This window comes from Thalassophryne amazonica, chromosome 19, assembly GCF_902500255.1.
Source record: "Thalassophryne amazonica chromosome 19, fThaAma1.1, whole genome shotgun sequence".
NCBI lineage: Eukaryota > Metazoa > Chordata > Actinopteri > Batrachoidiformes > Batrachoididae > Thalassophryne > Thalassophryne amazonica.
Window position 1 is genome coordinate 14,250,798 of NC_047121.1, and position 12,168 is coordinate 14,262,965.

A 12,168-nucleotide genomic window follows, 5' to 3' on the forward strand; every position below is an offset into this window, starting at 1 on the left:
CTGTGTGATCAGGTGACACACCATCTGTGGTCTAGTTACCTGTGACCTGCTTACAGGGGAATCAAAGCACTTTGATCTTCCACACCTACACCTCATTCCACTGCAGTTATGGCAGTCCTGGAAGATGCCTCTGCTTTTCTGGCATGCTGGACCATCTACTTTGACCAGATTTATAAGGCTGAGCTTCCTGCTGAGATGTTAGACATTTGTGGCATCAGGGTTCTGATTCTCCAGTCAATTGTAAACTGCCAAATTTTGGTGAGATCATAAAGGCTGTGAAACAAGTGAGGGTGGAGAAAGTTCCAGGGATTTGTGGCACTGAAGCTGAGCTCCTCCAGTCAGATGGAGATGCTGTTCCTCTGGCATGGCAAACAAATTTTTGTTTCAATCTGGGTGAAAGATGTCATCCCTTTAGATTGGAGGAGAGTGCTTGTTGTCCCAATCTGGAAAGGGTGAGTGTATTTATTGTAATACGTACAAGGGTATCACACTGCTCTCTGTGCCAGAGAAGGTCCTTGCAAGGCTCATTCTCAGTAGGATTCAGTTTTAGCTATTTGCTACTCAGCAACCAGAACAGTGTAGCTTCACACCTAAAAGCCAACTGGTGACTGCATTTTAACCCTGCAGGCACTCATAGAATGCAAGCATGATTGCAGTACCGCACTGCAAGAGTCTGCATGCAAAAGTGAGATTGCAGCACTGCACTGCAAGAATCCGAGTGCAAAAATCAGATTACAGCACCGCACTGCAAGAATCGAAAGTCCTGTGCTGCACAGCCAGTGTCCATGAACATACTTGCACAATGTGTGAGAACAGCTCTTTTCACTCAGACTCTCTCACTGTCAGCACTGGTGGAACAGGACTACTGTTCCACCAGTGCTGACATGCTATAAAAGTGCCTCAGAGTGCTGAGACATCATGTACCTCCTCTAACTTTGACTCCCTGACACTAGCGACCCCACATGTGTCCTTTGATTCTGATCCTGTTCCAGCGTTTGTGGTGGGGATGACACAGCACACCTCTTCTGGTCCTGTTCCTGAGGTGGCTGTTTGTGACTCGGGTGCCAATGATGGTGTGCCTCTCCCTGATCTCATTTCTGATACAGCCCTGTGTAAAAACTTGTCTCTCATTCAGTAATTTGGTCACCTGTTGCCAGTTCCAGTCATCACTTCATCACTCTATTAGTCCCCATGTAGATAAAAAGAAAATTAGAAACAAGAGCTTAAATTTTTAATTAATTTCTCCCTGACAACTATAAGGTCTGTGTGAAACCACTGACTTATTATTTCTGTTTGTTTGTTGACACACAAAATCTCAAATTAGCCTTCTTTTAGCTTTCAAAAGAGACTTCTTCAAGCTCTAAAATATTTTTTTGGTTCAAAATCATAATTATCCTAAATTAGCTTCATCACATTGTGATGATGTCACCTCTGGGATGGCTTTAAATTTTAAGGGTTTTTTTTGTAATTCGATTGTAGAACTGCAGAAAATTTGACTGGTGGCTCAGTGGCCCCCATGCATAAAATATATGTAAAATGATGGGTGCCATATTTTCTGTACTCGTTTTTTGTTGTTCTTTTTCCTGTTAAAACCTTTTTGTTGTTGTTGTTGTTGTTTGTTTGTTTTTTGTGGATGTCTCCACTCCTCCAGTGCCTCCTTCTTGGGCAAGAGTTCCCGGTTGCCAACATCGTAATTGCACTCAGCAGGAGAGAGCCACTGTGAAAAAAAAACACAAGGGTGCAACTGTTTGTTGTTGAGACAGGATGGCCCCGATCCCGATGACGGAGGCGTCGACCTCCACAATGAACTGACAATCCGGATCAGATTGGATGAGGACAGGAGCATCGGTAAACCTATGTTTCAGGGACTGGAAGGCATGCTCGGCCTCAGGATACCTTGTAGGCAAAACTGAGTTTCCAGCATCTGACTGAGTGAAGAGGCATGGTACAGGTGGTGATGAGTATGAACAGGTGAATCCAATCAGCTCCAGTTGTAGAATCCAGAAGGCACAGGAAGGGAGAGGGAGTGAGGCAGACACAGGCAGCAGAAAAATAAGGCAGACAAAGGCAGGCAAGTTATATATTTAGAACCATCACAAATGTTAATACTTGAATGAGCTGTGTATTGTGTTCCTGAGCTCACCACTTTGTCCAATTTATAACTTGATATCAAATCAGTTGTTTGCCTAACTATTTTCAGGTTTTTAACCATTATTGTTGAAGCCAAAAATGTCAAAAATTCACTCTGATTTGCAAAAGGTTTGGCACACATGGAGTTGGGTTTTGGAATTGGTCACACAAGATCAAAGTTGCCAAAGATCAATCATTGAGGTCAACATCTTTGGATTAAAGGTGAAAAGTTAGGGTTTTTACTCAGATTTGCACCAAAGCTGGCATGTGGAGATGGGTTTTGGAATTGTCCAGCAACGTCAGATTTGCTAAAAGTCAATCACCAGGGCCAAGGCTATATCTGTCTGTCTGTTTGGTGGCCTACTCCTCCCAGGTCCTTTTGCTGATTTCGGCTAAACCTGGCATAACAACGATGGTTGACCCCAAAAGTTCCCTTAAATAAATGGCTAAGGTCAAAGTCAAAGAATTTGATTTTCAATCTGATTTGGACATGTAATGGTTAGCGCAGAACCCGGGACACCATTGAATAGAAAAACACATTTTATGTGGATAAAATGTGCTTTAATCTGCATTAATTGCCAGCCAAGGGTACATCAGAAGATCAGTTCGATAAGCAGACAAATCTGTGAGGGTTTGGGCACAAGCAGAGGTCGGTTAATCAAGCACGAGGTCAAGGCACATGGGCCAGTCAAACCATATGCCAGGGTCCGAAGGAGCAGGCTAAAGGGCAGAGTCAAGGTCAGACAGCAAAGGTCAGCAACAAGAAGACGCGAGGAACACTTGAAGGTTTGATAATGGGCACAAGGCAATCTGGCCGTGGAGGAGAGGGGTGGACTGTCATTATTTACACACCAGGAGCTAATTAGGGGTAACTAGAGCCAGCTGGGCAGAAACACACAGGAAGAAAGCTAACAAACAAACTACACAAGGAAAATGTGACCACCAACATTAAACAGGGAGTGCAGAGAAAGACCAGAACAGGACAGGACCAAATGTGAGACACAATTAGGTAGATTCTAGAATTGCTCTGGCAAAGTCAGCCAGACATCAATTATTAACATGAAGGTCAAAGTCACTGGTGTCAAATGTTGGCTTGCCACAAGCCTGACTGTCTTCATGCTCACAGGTACTACTGCTTGGATATTTAAGAACAAAAAGCCTCAGGGGTGGATCCAGGTTTCTTAGAAAGGGGGGGGGGGGGTTGACTAGGGGTGTGTGGGGCATGCCCACCCCTCTGGAAAAATTTGAAATTAAGGGTGCATTTTCCTGCAGTCTCAGGCAATTCATGCATGTATTTTGGACATTTGAAACAGGTAATTGCTATAATTTCATTACCAAGTTGAAATGGATGATGCATAAAGAAATGCATTCAGTTTCTGAAATCAGATGTCACAGTATTGTTTTATAGTCTCCCTAATGGTCACACTAACAACCAGACAGGCATGTAGAAAGTTGGAAACAGCACATCATTAGTTGGAGATACTAATGAGTCATCATTGTTCAAGATGATTTATCCTCCTGGTTCTCCAATAACACAGAGGTGCAGAAGAGGCACCTGGGGTGAGCCTGAATGAAGCGTCAGTGTTAGGTTCCTTTGTCTTTGTGTAGTGTACTGCCATCATGGTTGATCTTGCTAAGCTCTCCTCAGACATGATTGCTCACAGATGTGTTTTCACATGTCTTAGGACAGAGAAAGACCTTTCTGATTTTATCTTTTTGTGTGAATTTCGGTTCCTTGTGTTCATACAATATGTCAGAATGAAAGCAAAACTGTAAAGTCACACAGGTGAGATTGTGCTGAAAACAAATTACACCAAACAAGGCACAGTAAACAGTTTTTTAAGGTAAATTATGAAAGTAAAACCAAAAGTAGTCAAAAACGACCAATTATACCATGGACCCTCGAGGGTTAAGCCTTCATCTGGCAAGTTGGAACGTAGCCATTTAATTTGTGGTGCAGCTCAAGGGGTCGGTGGGTTTAAACCCCCCAACCCCCCCAATCCACCAGTGAGCATTTAGTTTTACTTCTGTTAATTTCTCAAAAACACTAGGTTAAGAAAGTGTGCCTTTTTCAGACTGTGACTACCTTCATTTTTGTGTTCCGCTATTAACAGCGAGCAAGAGAAGCTGTTTCAAACAGATGTTGTACACATGCTGTTGTTTGAGTGTTCGCGTTACGTTGTATGTTCCTGTCGCACTTGTCACGATGCATCATTACCTGATGATGCACTTGGCTTGTGATTATTGTTATTGTTCACATATTTGTTGGCCACAGCTGTTCTTTCAGACTCTTTCCAGCTGATTGTCATCTTCTCTGTTACAGCTCAGTTATGAAGAGCTCAGGACCGTTTTGGTTGGTGATTTAAAAAAAAAAAAAAACAACAACAACAACAAAAAAACAGGCTACTTAATAAGAAATATGTCTCACGTCAAAGTCCTGCTTATGGTTTGATCACATCTGCAGGTCCTTTTCCTTTTTGTGTTGGTGCCAAATTGAAGTTGTACACACAGGTCATGTTGTGATTACAGTGCTTGTGGTAGGTTATCTGAAAGGAATCTGATTCCTGTTCCTGCAGCATGAGGAATCTGTGTGCATGCATGCCTTTCTGTAATTTTACCGTATTCATATTCATTTATCATCTGACTGTTGTATGCTCTCCATTTTTTATGCTCCTATTTCAGCTTTCCAATTTAGCCTGGTAGCCTGGACGTGTTCCATTAGCAGCTGGCTGTCACAGAACAACGCATGTCTCTGTGCCCAGACAACTTACTTTTTTGTCATAGATTTATCTTTGAGACTGATTGTTGGTTGGAAAATATGTGGCACTGCGAAAACTTTAAGCATCCTGTGTGAATGTGTTTTAAATATGCTTTAAAAAATGTTTTTTTTTCTTCATTAGAAGAAAAAAACAGACCAAACCAGACCAAATTTCAAAATCCCAAATGTTGCTTAAAGATTTTTTTTTTTATATAATTAATGAGAGGAAGAAAGCCTTTCAGATGACTAAAATCTGATTATTTAGCAGGTTTACAGCACGAGGCACGAGTCCAGAAAGACGACAAAGTGTGACAATCACAATGATCTTGTCAAGCTACAGAATAGGCACCAAGGTGTGTAAGTGTGACTGCATGTTTTTAAACTCTTTAATGCTTTGCACACTTTGTTGTCTTCTTCATCTTGTTCTTCTTCATCACAGTAACTGTGGATTCAGTCCTCTTGTCTGTGTGTGAGGCTTGGACGCTAACTCCAGCTTTGGCCACTGGTCACATGGACCTCCAAGGAGGACATGTGTAGATATAAGAGTGACACAGAGGTGAAAGACATCAGTGAACTGGCAGCTTTCGTGAAGGAACATCTTGGATGGCTGATCCATGCTAGGTGCCAGCTGATGCCAGAGGTGGGAGTAAGTCACTGTCAAGTCATTCTAAAGTCATCAAGTTGCAAGTGTAGTGGCTGCACTCTGCGTTGTGTTGCTATGACTCCGCCCATTCGCTCCCCTCGGGACGCAAACTCATGAACTCCGGCATGGGAGTCGGACTCTCTAACCAGAAGGCTAAAACCCAGGGCTCTGGCCTTGTGACCAGAGAATCCTTTTGACCTGTTGGGAGTGAGGTTTACAAACTACATCTGCACAGCGACACCTGCTGGCCGCAGTTACACTCACCCCTAAACTCACTCCCATCCAGGTCATGGCACCATTGTAGCGGCTGCACTCTGCGTTGTGTTGCTATGACTCTGCCCATTCGCTCCCCTCTGGACGCAAACTCACAAACTCCGGCATGGGAATTGGACTCTCTAACCAGAAGGATAAAACCCAGGGCTTTTTTAACCCATGGTCCACCTATCCTAACAGTAGTCAATACTTTATCTATTCAGAAAAAGGAACAAAAAAAAAAAAAATCAGACATCTGTAGCAGCTGTTGGATCGATAAAACTCCGACCGGTATAAGCCCCGCAGTGCACTCTCAAAGAACCAATCAGATGCCTTCATGTCTAGTTCTTCCTGCTCGTGTCACCAGGCTCAACGCCCCCTCTGTCCCTCCCTCCTCCGCACGTGCAGACTCATTTTGTTTCACCGAAGATGTTCAGTGCCGTACAATGGCAGAGGGAATACATCCTGAACTACCACTTCCACCATTACATTTAAGGGCTCACCCCGATAGACATCTCCAGTCCACTCACGGACGATTCATTCACGCACATGTGAACAATTAAAAGAAAAAACAACTGGCAGGCTGCAGGCAGCTCCTTGCTTTCCCCTCAAACTCTCTCATAATTGCATTAAATAAAGGACAAAAAAGGACATAAGTCCGGCTCACAGGCTGATTGCAAGAGACGGGACATGTCCACATCAACTCCAGACTAGCGTTGGTGGACTTTTGTGCTCTATGAGCGTGGTGCTCTTGTGTAAATAATGCTTATAGCTTATAGCTCCCAAAAATAAAAACAATCATCATATTTACAATGAACTGCATGTAATACATGTCATAAATCAGCAGCAATGCTTATAGTGGTGGAAAAACATCGAATCCATACAAATGGTTTGTTGTTTCCCTGTAGATATTACATCACGTATTCTCAATATTTACTTTGTTGTCACCCTCTAACATCAATCAATCAATCAATCAATTTTTTTATATAGCGCCAAATCACAACAAACAGTTGCCCCAAGGCGCTTTATATTGTAAGGCAAGGCCATACAATAATTATGTAAAACCCCAACGGTCAAAACGACCCCCTGTGAGCAAGCACTTGGCTACAGTGGGAAGGAAAAACTCCCTTTTAACAGGAAGAAACCTCCAGCAGAACCAGGCTCAGGGAGGGGCAGTCTTCTGCTGGGACTGGTTGGGGCTGAGGGAGAGAACCAGGAAAGACATGCTGTGGAGGGGAGCAGAGATCGATCACTAATGATTAAATGCAGAGTGGTGCATACAGAGCAAAAAGAGAAAGAAACAATGCATCATGGGAACCCCGCAGCAGTCTACATCTATAGCAGCATAACTAAGGGATGGTTCAGGGTCACCTGATCCAGCCCTAACTATAAGCTTTAGCAAAAAGGAAAGTTTTAAGCCTAATCTTAAAAGTAGAGAGGGTGTCTGTCTCCCTGATCTGAATTGGGAGCTGGTTCCACAGGAGAGGAGCCTGAAAGCTGAAGGCTCTGCCTCCCATTCTACTCTTACAAACCCTAGGAACTACAAGTAAGCCTGCAGTCTGAGAGCGAAGCGCTCTATTGGGGTGATACGGTACTACAAAGTCCCTAAGATAAGATGGGACCTGATTATTCAAAACCTTATAAGTAAGAAGAAGAATTTTAAATTCTATTCTAGAATTAACAGGAAGCCAATGAAGAGAGGCCAATATGGGTGAGATATGCTCTCTCCTTCTAGTCCCCGTCAGTACTCTAGCTGCAGCATTTTGAATTAACTGAAGGCTTTTTAGGGAACTTTTAGGACAACCTGATAATAGTGAATTACAATAGTCCAGCCTAGAGGAAACAAATGCATGAATCAGTTTTTCAGCATCACTCTGAGACAAGACCTTTCTGATTTTAGAGATATTGCGTAAATGCAAAAAAGCAGTCCTACATATTTGTTTAATATGCGCTTTGAATGACATATCCTGATCAAAAATGACTCCAAGATTTCTCACAGTATTACTAGAGGTCAGGGTAATGCCATCCAGAGTAAGGATCTGGTTAGACACCATGTTTCTAAGATTTGTGGGGCCAAGTACAATAACTTCAGTTTTATCTGAGTTTAAAAGCAGGAAATTAGAGGTCATTCATGTCTTTATGTCTGTAAGACAATCCTGCAGTTTAGCTAATTGGTGTGTGTCCTCTGGCTTCATGGAGAGATAAAGCTGGGTATCATCTGCGTAACAATGAAAATTTAAGCAATACCGTCTAATAATACTGCCTAAGGGAAGCATGTATAACGTGAATAAAATTGGTCCTAGCACAGAACCTTGTGGAACTCCATAATTAACTTTAGTCTGTGAAGAAGATTCCCCATTTACATGAACAAATTGTAATCTATTAGACAAATATGATTCAAACCACCGCAGCGCAGTGCCTTTAATACCTATGGCATGCTCTAATCTCTGTAATAAAATTTTATGGTCAACAGTATCAAAAGCAGCACTGAGGTCTAACAGAACAAGCACAGAGATGAGTCCACTGTCCGAGGCCATAAGAAGATCATTTGTAACCTTCACTAATGCTGTTTCTGTACTATGATGAATTCTAAAACCTGACTGAAACTCTTCAAATAGACAATTCCTCTGCAGATGATCAGTTAGCTGTTTTACAACTACCCTTTCAAGAATTTTTGAGAGAAAAGGAAGGTTGGAGATTGGCCTATAATTAGCTAAGATAGCTGGGTCAAGTGATGGCTTTTTAAGTAATGGTTTAATTACTGCCACCTTAAAAGCCTGTGGTACATAGCCAACTAACAAAGATAGATTCATCATATTTAAGATCGAAGCATTAAATAATGGTAGGGCTTCCTTGAGCAGCCTGGTAGGAATGGGGTCTAATAAACATGTTGATGGTTTGGATGAAGTAACTAATGAAAATAACTCAGACAGAACAATCGGAGAGAAAGAGTCTAACCAAATACCGGCATCACTGAAAGTAGCCAAAGATAACGATACGTCTTTGGGATGGTTATGAGTAATTTTTTCTCTAATAGTTAAAATTTTGTTAGCAAAGAAAGTCATGAAGTCATTACTAGTTAAAGTTAATGGAATACTCAGCTCAATAGAGCTCTGACTCTTTGTCAGCCTGGCTACAGTGCTGAAAAGAAACCTGGGGTTGTTCTTATTTTCTTCAATTAGTGATGAGTAGAAAGATGTCCTAGCTTTACGGAGGGCTTTTTTATAGAGCAACAGACTCTTTTTCCAGGCTAAGTGAAGACCTTCTAAATTAGTGAGATGCCATTTCCTCTCCAACTTACGGGTTATCTGCTTTAAGCTACGAGTTTGTGAGTTATACCACGGAGTCAGGCACTTCTGATTTAAAGCTCTCTTTTTCAGAGGAGCTACAGCATCCAAAGTTGTCTTCAATGAGGATGTAAAACTATTGACGAGATACTCTATCTCAATTACAGAGTTTAGGTAGCTACTCTGCACTGTGTTGGTATATGGCATTAGAGAACATAAAGAAGGAATCATATCCTTAAACCTAGTTACAGCGCTTTCTGAAAGACTTCTAGTGTAATGAAACTTATTCCCCACTGCTGGGTAGTCCATCAGAGTAAATGTAAATGTTATTAAGAAATGATCAGACAGAAGGGAGTTTTCAGGGAATACTGTTAAGTCTTCTATTTCCATACCATAAGTCAGAACAAGATCTAAGATATGATTAAAGTGGTGGGTGGACTCATTTACTTTTTGAGCAAAGCCAATAGAGTCTAATAATAGATTAAATGCAGTGTTGAGGCTGTCATTCTCAGCATCTGTGTGGATGTTAAAATCGCCCACTATAATTATCTTATCTGAGCTAAGCACTAAGTCAGACAAAAGGTCTGAAAATTCACAGAGAAACTCACAGTAATGACCAGGTGGACGATAGATAATAACAAATAAAACTGGTTTTTGGGACTTCCAATTTGGATGGACAAGACTAAGAGTAAAGCTTTCAAATGAATTAAAGCTCTGTCTGGGTTTTTGATTAATTAATAAACTGGAATGGAAGATTGCTGCTAATCCTCCGCCCCGGCCCGTGCTACGAGCATTCTGACAGTTAGTGTGACTCGGGGGTGTTGACTCATTTAAACTAACATATTCATCCTGCTGTAACCAGGTTTCTGTAAGGCAGAATAAATCAATATGTTGATCAATTATTGTATCATTTACCAACAGGGACTTAGAAGAGAGAGACCTAATGTTTAATAGACCACATTTAACTGTTTTAGTCTGTGGTGCAGTTGAAGGTGCTATATTATTTTTTCTTTTTGAATTTTTATGCTTAAATAGATTTTTGCTGGTTATTGGTAGTCTGGGAGCAGGCACCGTCTCTACGGGGATGGGGTAATGAGGGGATGGCAGGGGGAGAGAAGCTGCAGAGAGGTGTGTAAGACTACACCTCTGCTTCCTGGTCCCAACCCTGGATAGTCACGGTTTGGAGGATTTAAGAAAATTGGCCAGATTTCTAGAAATGAGAGCTGCTCCATCCAAAGTGGGATGGATGCCGTCTCTCCTAACAAGACCAGGTTTTCCCCAGAAGCTTTGCCAATTATCTATGAAGCCCACCTCATTTTTTGGACACCACTCAAACAGCCAGCAATTCAAGGAGAACATGCGGCTAAACATGTCACTCCCGGTCTGATTGGGGAGGGGCCCAGAGAAAACTACAGAATCCGACATTGTTTTTGCAAAGTTACACACCGATTTAATGTTAATTTTAGTGACCTCCGATTGGCGTAACCGGGTGTCATTACTGCAGACGTGAATTACAATCTTACCAAATTTACGCTTAGCCTTAGCCAGCAGTTTCAAATTTCCTTCAATGTCGCCTGCTCTGGCCCCCGGAAGACAATTGACTATGGTTGCTGGTGTCGCTAACTTCACATTTCTCAAAACAGAGTCACCAATAACCAGATTTTGATCCTCGGCGGGTGTGTCGTCGAGTGGGGAAAAACGGTTAGAGATGTGAACGGGTTGGCAGTGTACACGGGGCTTCTGTTTCGGGCTACGCTTCCTCCTCACAGTCACCCAGCCAGCCTGCTTTCCCGGCTGCTCGAGATCTGCCAGGGGGTAAGTAACGGCGGCTAAGCTACCTTGGTCCGCACCGACTACAGGGGCCTGGCTAGCTGTAGAATTTTCCACGGTGCGGAGCCGAGTCTCCAATTCGCCCAGCCTGGCCTCCAAAGCTACGAATAAGCTACACTTATTACAAGTAACGTTACTGCTAAAGGAGGCCGAGGAATAACTAAACATTTCACACCCAGAGCAGAAAAGTGCGCCATGCTAAATCGGCTAAGAGCTAGTAGCTACGCTAAGCTAGCGGATTCCTAAAAACACGCAAAGTGAATAATGTGTAAATAATTTAGAGGTGATTCAGCAGAAGGAGTGCTTTAGTTAAGGCACGTAAAGATTACACTGGGAAACAAATCGTAATCTAGATAACTAGATCAATCTAACTGCGCAGATTAAACAGCTAACAGATACAGCAAAACACCGCTGTGCTCCGGAACAGGAAGTGATACAATACCGCAGTGAGAGCCAACCACCAGTAGAGGCAAGCAAGAGTATATATATATATATATATACAAAATTATATATATATATATATATATATATATATATATATATATATATATATATATATATATATATATATATATATATATAATTTTGTGGACTTTTGAACCCTTTATCATCCCATATATATTTTTACTGCTTTATATTTCCCTACTCACTCACTCACTCATCTTCAACCACTTACTCCAATGAAGTGACAATTTCAAGTTACCAGTCCACCTAACCTGCATGTTTTTGGATGTGGGAGCACTTGGAAAGAACCCATGCAAACACTGGGAGAACATGCAAACTCCACACAGAGAGGCCATATGTGGGAATCAATCCCATGACCTTCTTGCTACTGTGCTGCCACTTTCCCCACTCTGTGCATTTAATTCTATGCAGTGTGTGGTCACACAAGCCCTGTTGCTGGATAATTGCTTTTTCCTGAATAATTTTAATAATTTGTTGAGAGTAAAGCATTAGTACTGGGGGCATGTGTATGCAATGTTATTGTCAAATCGAAAATGGGAAAGGAAGGTCAACAGTGATGAATATTTTACAGAAATTACCAGATTTGCAGGTTTGGGGTGAACTGCTATTTGTGACAGATGAGGTTATGTCGATTCAGCACATTTAACCAGCATACGGATAGACAGACAGACAGACAGATAGATAGATAGATAGATCCCAAATCGGATCAGGGAGACAGACACCCTCTCTACTTTTAAGATTAGGCTTAAAACTTTCCTTTTTGCTAAAGCTTATAGTTAGGGCTGGATCAGGTGACCCTGAAC